We start from the raw sequence: 10,848 nt of genomic DNA, 5'->3' as shown, positions 1-10,848 counted from the left end.
TGTGTGTTGTTTTTTGCTTTGGGTTTGAACCCGTCTTGTGCTCAAGGGTCTCTCCTGTGTGATGCCTTGATGCTGGCACTCAGCATTCTCAGCCAGTTGAGTGGTCTGCCTATCTATCCGTCCAAAGGAGATTTTGGTCTATTTGGGGCCACACTGGGTGGTGCTCAGGGTATGGCTTTGGGGTCTCTCTCATGGGCCCTTGTGGAGCTGGAGTCTAACCGTGGCCTCCCCCGTGGAAGGCACCGTGGCCACTCCAGCCTCTTGAACTGTCTCTCAAGTCTCAGATCATTCTTAGTTCTTGACTTGCCTTATTTGAAATCACCTGCCTTTTTTTTTTTTTTTTTTAAATCATCAGGAATTGGGGGCAAGTAGGGTGCTTGCCTTGCCTGTGGCTGGCCAGGATTTGATCCCCGATATCCCATATGGTCCCCTAAGCTCACCAGGAGTGACCCAAGTACAGAGCTAGGAGTAAGTCTTGAGCACCACTGGGTGAAGCCAAAAAAACAAAAACCAACAAAAAAATGTACAGAGAACTGAAGTGTTGACTGCACTCCTCAGCCGGAAGTACTGGGTTGTGTTTCCTTGTCTTAACCAGAAGCAGGAACAGCAAAATCCTCGAAGCAAACCACTATCACAGCCTTTGCAGTTTCAGAAAGACAAAAATTCCATGACATAGGAAGCCCACAAACCTTTTTTTCAGCCAAAGTTGTGTTACATGAATGATGACAAGTTAGGACTTCTGTCATTTAGCTTATTCCAGGAGTAAAGGCCAGATAGGATGACTCAAAGCAAGTAGCAAAGTACTGATTGCATCATCTCTCTTTTGTGGTGTGTGCCATGTCCTGTCAGGAGCAGGAAGACAGTGAAGAGTCACGCAAGCTCCCAGGACTGGACAATCCCAAACCCACGGATAGATATGCTGGAGACCTCAGTGTCAAGACGGCTCAGGCTTTGACAGAGACCGAGGAGGACTTTTCAGCTGAAGATCTGACAAAGGCCTGGAATACTGCACTCTACCTACTCATTTTTCTGTGTTCTTCCTTCCCTCCCTCCCTTTCTTCCTTCTCTCCCTTCCCTCCCTCTTTTCCTCCCTCCCTCCCTTTCTTTCCTCCTTCCTTCTTCCCTCCCTCCCTCTCTTCCTCCTCTCTTTTCTTCCTGCCTTTCTTTCCTGTTTTGGGGCACATCTGGAAAGGCTCAAGGCTTAGAGACCCATATGTGCTACAGGGGATTGAACCCAGGTTGGTTGCATGCAAGGAAAATGTATTTGCTCCCAAGAACCATGCTTTTTTTTGGGGGGGGTGGGGTGGGGGACAACACCAAGTGATACTTGGGACTTACTCTTGACTCTGCACTCAGGAAATCCCTGATGGGTTTTAGGGGCTATATGGGGTGCTGGAGATAGAACTTGAGTTACCAGTGTACAAAGCAAGTAGTTTCTCTCCAGCCCCCCCCCTTTTTTTTAAATGTACCTTTTTAACATTTTTTTTGTTTGTTTGTTTTTGGGTCACACTGGCGACACTCAGAAATCGCCCCTGGCAGACTTGGGGGACCATATGAGACTTGGGGGACCATATGAGATGCCGGGATTTGAACCAGGTCTGTCCTGCATCAGCTGCATCTAAGGCAAATGCCCTACTGCTGTGTTACCTCTCTGGCTGTTCCAACATTTTTTTATTTACACATTAGATTTCCTGGGGTGTATGTCTAATTAGGATTTAGGAAGATGGAATTTATATTCTTTGGGCTTTCAGAGGATAATGAGTTTCCCAACACCCCCCAGTATAAGCAGGACCCCATGAGGTACAGACTTTCACTCCCACAGGGAAATAATGAGAACATCTTCCCCTCCCTGCTGGCCAATTGGGGCACAGGGACCTGCATTTTACCCAGCAATAATGAGGCCGGCCACCCCCATGCTGTGTCAGTGGAGCCCATGTGGACTTGAACTCTCTCCACCCTGCCTAGAATGAGGAACACCCTACTCTACACTGTTAGTGGGGAAGAGGGTCACCTGGACTTTTGCTGCCACCCTCCCTGACAAAGCGGTGTCAAAGGGCCGGAGAGATCGCAAGGAAGTAGGGCATTTGCCTTGCTTGCAGTAGGTTGGTGATTCGAATCCCGGCATCCCATATGGTCCCCAGAGCCTGCCAAGGAGCGATTTCTGAGCGTAGAGCCAGGAGTAACCTGAGTGCTGCTGGGTGTGACCCAAAAATGGGGGGTGGGGGGGGGAAGGAAGGCCCTTCTACTGAGGATCCAGGAGTAACCACTGAGTGCTGCCTGGTGTGACCCAAAAAACAAAACAAAAAGGCCTATTAAGGGGCCGGAGAGATAGCACAACAGGAAGGCATTTACCGTGCATGCAGCAGATTTGAACAGACAGTAGTTTATATCCCATATGGTCCCCCGTGCCTGCCAGAAGCAACTGAGCACAGAGCCAGGAGTAACCCCTGAGTGCTGGCCGGTGTGACCCCCCCAAAAAAGGCTAATTAAGGCACCAACCAGAGCCATAACACCACAGGTAGGGCATTTGCCTTGCATGCTGCTGACCCAGGTTCATCCCCAGCATCCTATATGATCCCCTGAGCCTGCTAAGAGTGATTTCTGAGTAGTCAGGAGTAACCCCTGAGCACCGCCACCATAGGTGGTGAGGTGTTTGCTTTAATTATTACTTTTTTTTTTTTTTGGTTTTTGGGCCACACCCGGCGGTGCTCAGGGGTCACTTCTGGCTGTCTGCTAAGAAATAGCTCCTGGCAGGCACGGGGGACCATATGGGACACCGGGATTCGAACCAACCACCTTTGGTCCTGGATCGGCTGCTTGCAAGGCAAACGCAGCCGCTGTGCTATCTCTCCGGGCTCTAATTATTACCTTTTAAAAAAAATTTGGCTCACACCTGGCGGCACCCAGGTGTTACTTCTGCTCTGCATTGAGAAATTACTATCCCTGGCAAGCTTGGGAGATCATATGGGATGCTGGATTGAACCTGAGTTGGCCATGTGTAAGGCAGACACCCTACCCATTGTGCTATTGCTCCAGCCCGATTCTTGTGACCAAATCCAAAACTGTCTAGTTCCAGGGTCACAGAAATAGCTCAATGGTCTGAGCACATGCAAAACATCAATCCTACCCTTGCATGGTCTCCTGTGTGCTTGCCTCACATGCAGCCTATCCAGGTGCAATCCAGGGTTCCCTGAGTAGCTCCCAACTAAAGAGGTTCTTTGGTTTTGTTTTATCTGGGGCCAAATCTGAAAGCCTGCGTTGCAAATGGGAGCCTTGAGCCTATCTCAGTATCACGTGGTATCCAGAGTGGATAGTATCTATACATACAGATAGTATATAAACAATATATAGATAGTATCCAGTATCCAGAGTGGAGCAGAGAGTAACTTCTGGTCACAGCCCTGCTGAGTGGGGCTCCAGAGCCAGAAATCCCCAAGTAAAGGATAAGAAAGTTGATTATATTGATTATTTTTGGTTTGGGCCCACACCTGGCAGTGTACAGGGTTTACTCCTGGCTCTGTGCTCAGGGGTCACTCTTGGAGGGTTGGGGACAACATGGGATACTAGGGATGAAACCTGGGCAAATGCCCTACTCACCATTCTATCACTGAATCCAGATAAGCGAGTTGAGGTTGTTTTTTTTTCCTTCAGCACTAGATGCTATTCCATATTTTTGTTTTTGGGCCACACCCAGTGACACTCGGGTTACTTCTGGCTTTGTGCTCAGAAATCGGCCCTGGCTTGGGGGACCATATGGGATGCTGGGGGATTGAACCGTGGTTTGTCCTAGGTTAGCCGCCTGCAAGGCAATGTCTTACCACTTGTGCCACTGCTCCAGCCCCTCATTTTGATTTTTTTTTGTTTTTTTTTTTTTTTTGGGCCACACCCGGCGTTGTTCGGGGGTTACTCCTGGCTGTCTGTTCAGAAATAGCTCCTGGCAGGCACAGGGGACCATATGGACACTGGGATTCAAACCAACCACCTTTGGTCCTGGATCGGCTGCTTGCAAGGCAAATGCCGCTGTGCTATCTCTCCGGGCCCTGATATTTTTTTTTTTTTTTTTTTTTTGCGAGCTACACCCAGTGGTACTGAGGTAGGGTGAAGACTCTCCTAGTTCAGGGATTGGGGGTTTCTCCTAGGTGGGGTTGCTCCATGAACAGTTTTTGTTGTTTTTGAGCTACACTGGCAATGCTCAGGGTTACTCGTGACTCTGCCTCAGGAATTAATCTTGGTGGTGTTCGGGGGACCATATAGGATGCTAGGCATTGATCTGGGATCAGATGTGTGCAAGGCAAGTACTCTACCCACTGTGCTATCTCTCTGCTCCCCCTCCCCAGTTGAGTCTGAACTCTCCACATCTACCCTCGTTTAGTTTTTTATTACTAATAGTTTAAGGGGGGGGGGGGCTTTGGTTTCATCCATAGCCAGCAGTGCTCAGGGGCTATTCTTGGTTTTGCACCCAGGAGTGACCTACTGGTTCTTGAATACTTGGGATATTGTTTTGGGATCAAACCTGGTTGGTCATATGCAAAGCCTTAGCCCCTGGACCTTCTCGCCTGTACTAGATTTTCTGCCATCCCTATTAATTTCTATTTTGGGGGGGGGGGGTCACACCTGGCATCGCTCAGGGGTTACTCTTGGCTCTGCGCTCAGAAATCACTCCTGGCACGCACGGGGGACCATAAGGGATGTCAGGGATCGAACCCAGTCTGTCCTGGGTCATCTGCATGCAAGGCAAGTGTCCTACCTCTGTGCTATCACTCAGCCTCACCTGTTCAATTTGGAAGTATGTATCTGAGGTACAGAATTAGCCTTTTGGGCATAATTCATTTAACAGGGAGTGTCCTTTTTGTTTTGGGGCCACACCTAGCAGTGCTCGTGGCTCTATGCTCAGGGATCACTCGTGTTGTTAGGGTTTACACCCAAGTTGGCTGTGTTCCAAGCAGGTGCCCTAGCCCTTGTACTATTGCTCTGGCTTCACAGGGAGTGTTTTGGTTTTGAGTTTTGGGCCACACCTGCAAGTGCTGGGAGTTTCTCACCTTGGCATTCAGTGATTGGTCCCAGTAGTGCTGTAGGGTTGTAGGGATCAAACCCAGGGCTTGCAAACACAAAACACACAGATCCAGAGCTCAGGACCAACTCCCTGACCCTGCGAAGGAAAACATTATTTTTGTTGTCTACAGTAACTTGTATTAATCTGCTCATATGCATAGAGCCGAGTCAGATCTAAAGTTCTAGTCCTGGAACAAAAAGGAGTGGAGGAGGGAACGTAGCAGAAATACCAATCTGGAACTTTTCTGGCTCGGAAAGTGAACCTTGATGGGCAGAAGAGATAGCACGGAGGTAAGGCGTTTGCCTTGCATGCAGAAGGTCGGTGGTTCAAATCCCAGCATCCCATATGGTTCCCCAAGCCTGGCAGGAGCGATTTCTGAGCGTGGAGCTAGGAGTAACCCCTGAGTGCTGCCGGATGTGACCCCAAAAAAAGGAAAAAAAAAAAAGTGAACCTTGCAACAGTTCCTTGCAACAGTTTGCAACTCAGTGTCAGAGTGAAGCCTCTAGAGAACTTTCTCAAAACTTGCTGTTCTGCCTCAGATCTGCAACCTGGCAGACTGTAGACTTCATCCTGGCATATTGGAGGGCAGAGGAGTGACTGGAAATTGTTCTAAGAGGGTTTTTACATGTCAAAACCATTACTTGCATGCTCAGAACATCATAAAATCGGCTTTCTGCCCTTTTCCTGCTCAGCTTCTAGGCTTGGGGTGGGCCTAGTAGTCAACTGTTGATGGTCTGGACAAGGCCTGTGGGACCAGATGATGGCATATCAGGGTGCCTGCTGCGCGAAGGGCTCTGGGGCACAGCCTGTGTTCTAGCTGAGAAGCATCACCTTCTTCTGTACCCCTAGGCACAGGAGGTACTCTTACTGTGATATTGCTCGTGCACCCTCCTTCCGCCTGTGAAACTGGTTCTTGATAATCTATTTTCTGTCCGTAGTATTCATGTGTGTGTGTGTGTGTGTGTGTGTGTGTGTGTGTGTGTGTGTGTGTGTGTGTGTGTGTGTGTGCCAAACCCGGCAGTGCTCAGGGTTACTCATGGCTCTGTGCTCAGAATTCACTCCTGGCAGGCTTGGGGGACCATATGGGATGCTGGGGATCAAACCCGGGTCTGTTCTAGGTTGGCTGCATGCAAGGCAAATGCCCTACCATATGCTATTGCTCCGGCCCAGTGTTCATTCACTTTTATTATGATATGCCAGGCTACCCCAGAATTCTCGGGATACTCCCAGCTATTTTTAGGGGTTACTCCTGTCAGTGCTCAGGGGACCATGCCTTCTTTGTTTTGTTTTTGGGTCACACCCAGCAGCGCTCAGTGGATACTCCTGGCTCTATGCTCAGAAATCGCTCCTGGCAGGCTTGGGGGACTATATGGGATGCCGGGATTTGAACCAGTGACCTTCTGCATGCAAGGCAAACACTTTACCTCCATGCTATCTCTCCGGCCCCTGTGCCTTTTCTTTCTTTTTTTAGTTTTGGTCTCTGGGTCACACCTAGCAGTGCTCAAGGGATAATCCTGGCTCCACGCTCAGAAATCACTCTTGGTAGGCTCGGGGGACCATATGGGATGCCAGGATTCGAACCAATGACCTTCTGCATGCAAGGCAAACACCTTAACTCCATGCTATCTCTCTGGCCCATCCTTGTGCCTTTCTAACCAGTCCAGACCGATTCTGAAATCTTTAGGTGCCTTCTGATATAAGTGGAGACATACCATATTGGTTTTTTGTGACTGGCTGATCCCACTTAGCATAAAGTCTTTTTTTTTTTTTTTTGAGCCACACCTGCTACTGCTGTTCAGGGCATACTCCTGGCTCTGAGCTCAGGAATCACTTCTAGCAGGCTCAGGGGATATGGAATGCTGGAGATCGAACCTGGGTTGGTCACATGCATGGCAAATGCCCTCCCTGCTATGCTATGCCTTCAGCCCTTAGCATAAGGTCTTAAAGGTTTATCCAAATTGGGACCAGAGAGATAGATGGAGGCAAGGAGTTTGCCTTGCAGAGAAGGACTGTTGTTTGAATCTTGGCATCCCATAGGTCCCACAAGCCTGCCAGGAACGATTTCTGAGTGTAGAGCCTGAAGTAACCCCTGAGCGCTGATGGGTGTAGACCCCCCCCCAAAAAAAAAAAAAACAAGGAAAAAAATAAAGGTTTATCCAAATTACAGCATATGGGGCTGGAGAGATAGCATGGAGGTAAGGCGTTTGCCTTTCATGCAGGAGGTCATCGGTTCAAATCCCAGCGTCCCATATGGTCCCCCGTGCCTGCCCGGAGCAATTTCTGAGCCTGGAGCCAGGAATTACCCCTGAGCACTGCCGGGTGTGACCCAAAAAAAACCACCAAAAAAAAAAAAAATTACAGCATATTTCAGAACTTCACGCCCTTTCAAAACTATTATTTTTTTGCTTTTGGGTCACACCTGGCTCTGCATTTAGATTGCTGGGGATTGAACTCAGGTTTGCCACAAAAGCCTGGCATACTGTATTACCTCTAGCCACAATAAATATGATCTGAATTTGGATATTATCGTGGGCAAGGAGTTTGCTTATCTGAGTTCCATCCCCAGTATTACATTTGGTTTCCCCAAAGCCCTGCCAGGAATGCTACCTGAGTACAAGGGCCAGGGTAATCCCTGAATACTGCTGGGTGTGACCCCAATCTACTCCCAAGTAAAAACCAAAGATGAACTGGCGCAGTTGTGCAAGTGGTAGGGTATTTGCCTTGCGTGCGCTCAGAAATTGCCCCTGGCTTGGGGGGACCATATGGGACGCCGGGGGATTGAACCGCAGTCCATTCCTTGGCTAGCGCTTGCAAGGCAGACACCTTACCTCTAGCGCCACCTCGCTGCCCCCACCCTTTTTTTTTTTGGTTTTTGGGTCACACCCGGCAACGCTCAGGGATTAGTCCTGGCTCAACACTCAGAAATCACCCCCGGCAGACTTGGGGGACCATATGGGATGCTGGGATTTGAACTACCATCCTTTTGCATGCAAGGCAAACACCTTAACTCCATGCTTTCTCTGGCCCCATAGGAGTGATTTCTGAGAGCATAGCCAGGAGTAACCCCTGAGTGTCACCGGGTGTGGACCAAAAAGCAAACAAAACAAACCCCCCCAAAAAAAGCAAACCCAACCCCTCAAAAAAAACCAAAAATATATACACACTATAGATTTTTATGTTGTCTTATAATTTATTTTTAAAATGACAGTAACAAAGACATTCCCTTCTTGGGGAATGACACATTTTCAGTGGAAGGGCCTTAAAAAAGTAACATTTTGTTCAAACTGAACTTCGAGCATCGAGCATCGCACAGTCATACAAAATACTAAGAAATGCTGACAAAGGTACATCTGCATTGTGTGTATGGGTCTCCTGTCTTTCTCCTTTGGATGTGTAAGTTCTTTTATTTGTGAGGGACCCTTGGCTTAATCTCCTCTGGAGAAGGCCCTTTTTTCCTTCTCTTCCTCCCTCATGTCCCCTAAATTAAAAAAACTGACTTTACAAAAGTTGTAACAAAGACTGCAGTTGTCTCCGACCAAGGAAGCAGCCCACCAAGGAAGGCACAGCCCCTGATGTGAAAGACACTCATGAGGTCTGCCTTGCTCCAGAGCTTGGCTCACAGCAGGCCTGAAAGAGAGTGGTCACATTTTCATTGCGCTGAGGGTCAAACACCTTCCCCTGAACTTGATTTGCTCAGGCTTAAAACCCAACTTGCTGTAAGCACAAGTTTTAGGCTACAGGCCCTACCTCAAAAAAACTAAACAAAACAAATTAAGCCATAAGACCCTTTCTATTTTTGTGTGTGTGTGTGGGGGCACCCCCCCCCCCCCCCCCGCAGTCCCTGACTCTGTGCTTAGGGATCATTCCTGGCAGTCCTTAGGGGACCATATAGGGTGCTGGGGTTTGAACCTCAGCTGGATGAATGTAAGGAAAGCACTCTACCCTCTGTACTATCTCTCCAGCATGTATTTTTTTTATTTTCCACACATGGCAGTGCTCAGGACTTAAGTCCTGGCAGGGCTTGGGGAACTATATGGGATATCAGGGATTGAACTTGGGTTGGACACGTGCAAGGCAACACCCTACCTGTTGTACTAATGCTTCTGTTTGGGTCACATTTGGAGATGCGTAGGAGTTACTTTTAGCTCTGTACTCAGGAATCACTTCTGGCGTGCCTGGAAACCATATGGGTTGCCGGCATTCAATGTAGGTTGTCTGTGTGCAAGGCAAATGTCCTCCCCACTCAACTACTGCTCTGGTTCCTCCCAGAATATGGGAAAAAGCAAGATCCTTTGTTTCTCTTACACAGACCCCCATTACATTCTTCCCCACCACAGGACAGCTGAGGGGTCCCAGGATCTTACTCAGGTTCCCACTGTTCCAGTGGCAGCATCTCAGACTTATACTAATGACTGGGGTCCTAGCTGGAGGGTGGCAGGGCTCGATGAATCTCTGCAATCTAAGCAAGAAAGCTGAAGGCCGGGGCCGGGTGGTGGCACAAGAGGTAAGGTGCCTGCCTTGCCTGCGCTAGCCTTGGACAGACCACAGTTCGATCCTCCGGCATCCCATATGGTCCCCCAAGCCAGGAGCAACTTCTGAGTGCATAGCCAGGAGTAACCCCTGAACGTTACCGGGTGTGGCCCAAAAACCCAAAAAAAAAAAAAAAAAAAAAAAAAAAAAAAAAAAAGCTGAAGGTGTTGATTATGTTTGGAAACCAAAAAGAACAAAGCTCCATTCATCCACTTTCCAATCTTCATCTGGAAATGTAATGACCCAGTTGGATCTTCATCTCTACTAAGAAACAATGTTTATGGCAGTTTTTTCTTTTTTTTTTTTTTTTTTTTTGTTTTTGGGCCACACCCTGTGACGCTCAGGGGTTACTCCTGGCTATGCGCTCAGAAGTTGCTCCTGGCTTCTTGGGGGACCATATGGGACGCCGGGGGATCGAACCGAGGTCCGTCCTAGGCTAGCGCAGGCAAGGCAGGCACCTTACCTCCAGCGTCACCGCCCGGCCCAGTTTTTTCTTTCTTGACGTCCACAAAAATTATTCAACGGTTAATTCTAGTGCTAAACTTAAATAAATTTTCTGAAATCATGATTTTCATTAAGGAGGGCCTGGTGTGTTTCTATAAAGTATTGATCTTGCTTAGATTTAGGAAGGAAAATGTAATTAGGAATCAGGAGCTGGGAATTGGCTCAAAGTATTAATGTTTAAACTGCACATTGTAGGGATCCATGGCTCAGTGTTAGAACACATGCTGTGTATGTGTTAAACCTTGTGTTCGATCCCTAGCAAGCTTGAGGACACATATACATACAGAAAATCTGTGCCATGAATGTATCAAGAGACCTGCAACACTGTTCTCTGAGATGTTTATGTGTCCTCACCCCCAGTTCTGATGCTGATTCATAGGTTTGGCCGTCAGGAACCCCAAGTACAGGCAAGATTTGGTCCTGGTCAGGCCCAACTCCAGCAGCCATGCTCGGCACTGTTCCCTGAGAAGGGATGGCCTGGAACCAACCAGGAATGAATGTCTTTTTATGCCCAAATACTGTTACTTTATATGAAAGCTACTTAGGCTTTCAGATGGGAAGCTAAAAATCATCGAAAGTTTTTAGGAAGATTTAGAGGAAGAAAAAAAAGTCCAGATTTTACGTTTTTAGAGGAACTTAGGAACTCAATTGGAAGACAGGTTGTGGGGGCCAGAGGCCTGGAAGTGAGAGGCTGAGTTGTGGGTTTACTTCAGAAATTGATGGGAGACAGGGAAGCAGGTCCCCAGGGCTGCGGACACCAG

Source organism: Suncus etruscus, chromosome 4, assembly GCF_024139225.1.
Source record: "Suncus etruscus isolate mSunEtr1 chromosome 4, mSunEtr1.pri.cur, whole genome shotgun sequence".
Taxonomy (NCBI): Eukaryota; Metazoa; Chordata; class Mammalia; order Eulipotyphla; family Soricidae; genus Suncus; species Suncus etruscus.
The sequence above is the reverse complement of the archived record's forward strand: the minus strand, read 5'-3'. Positions refer to the sequence as shown.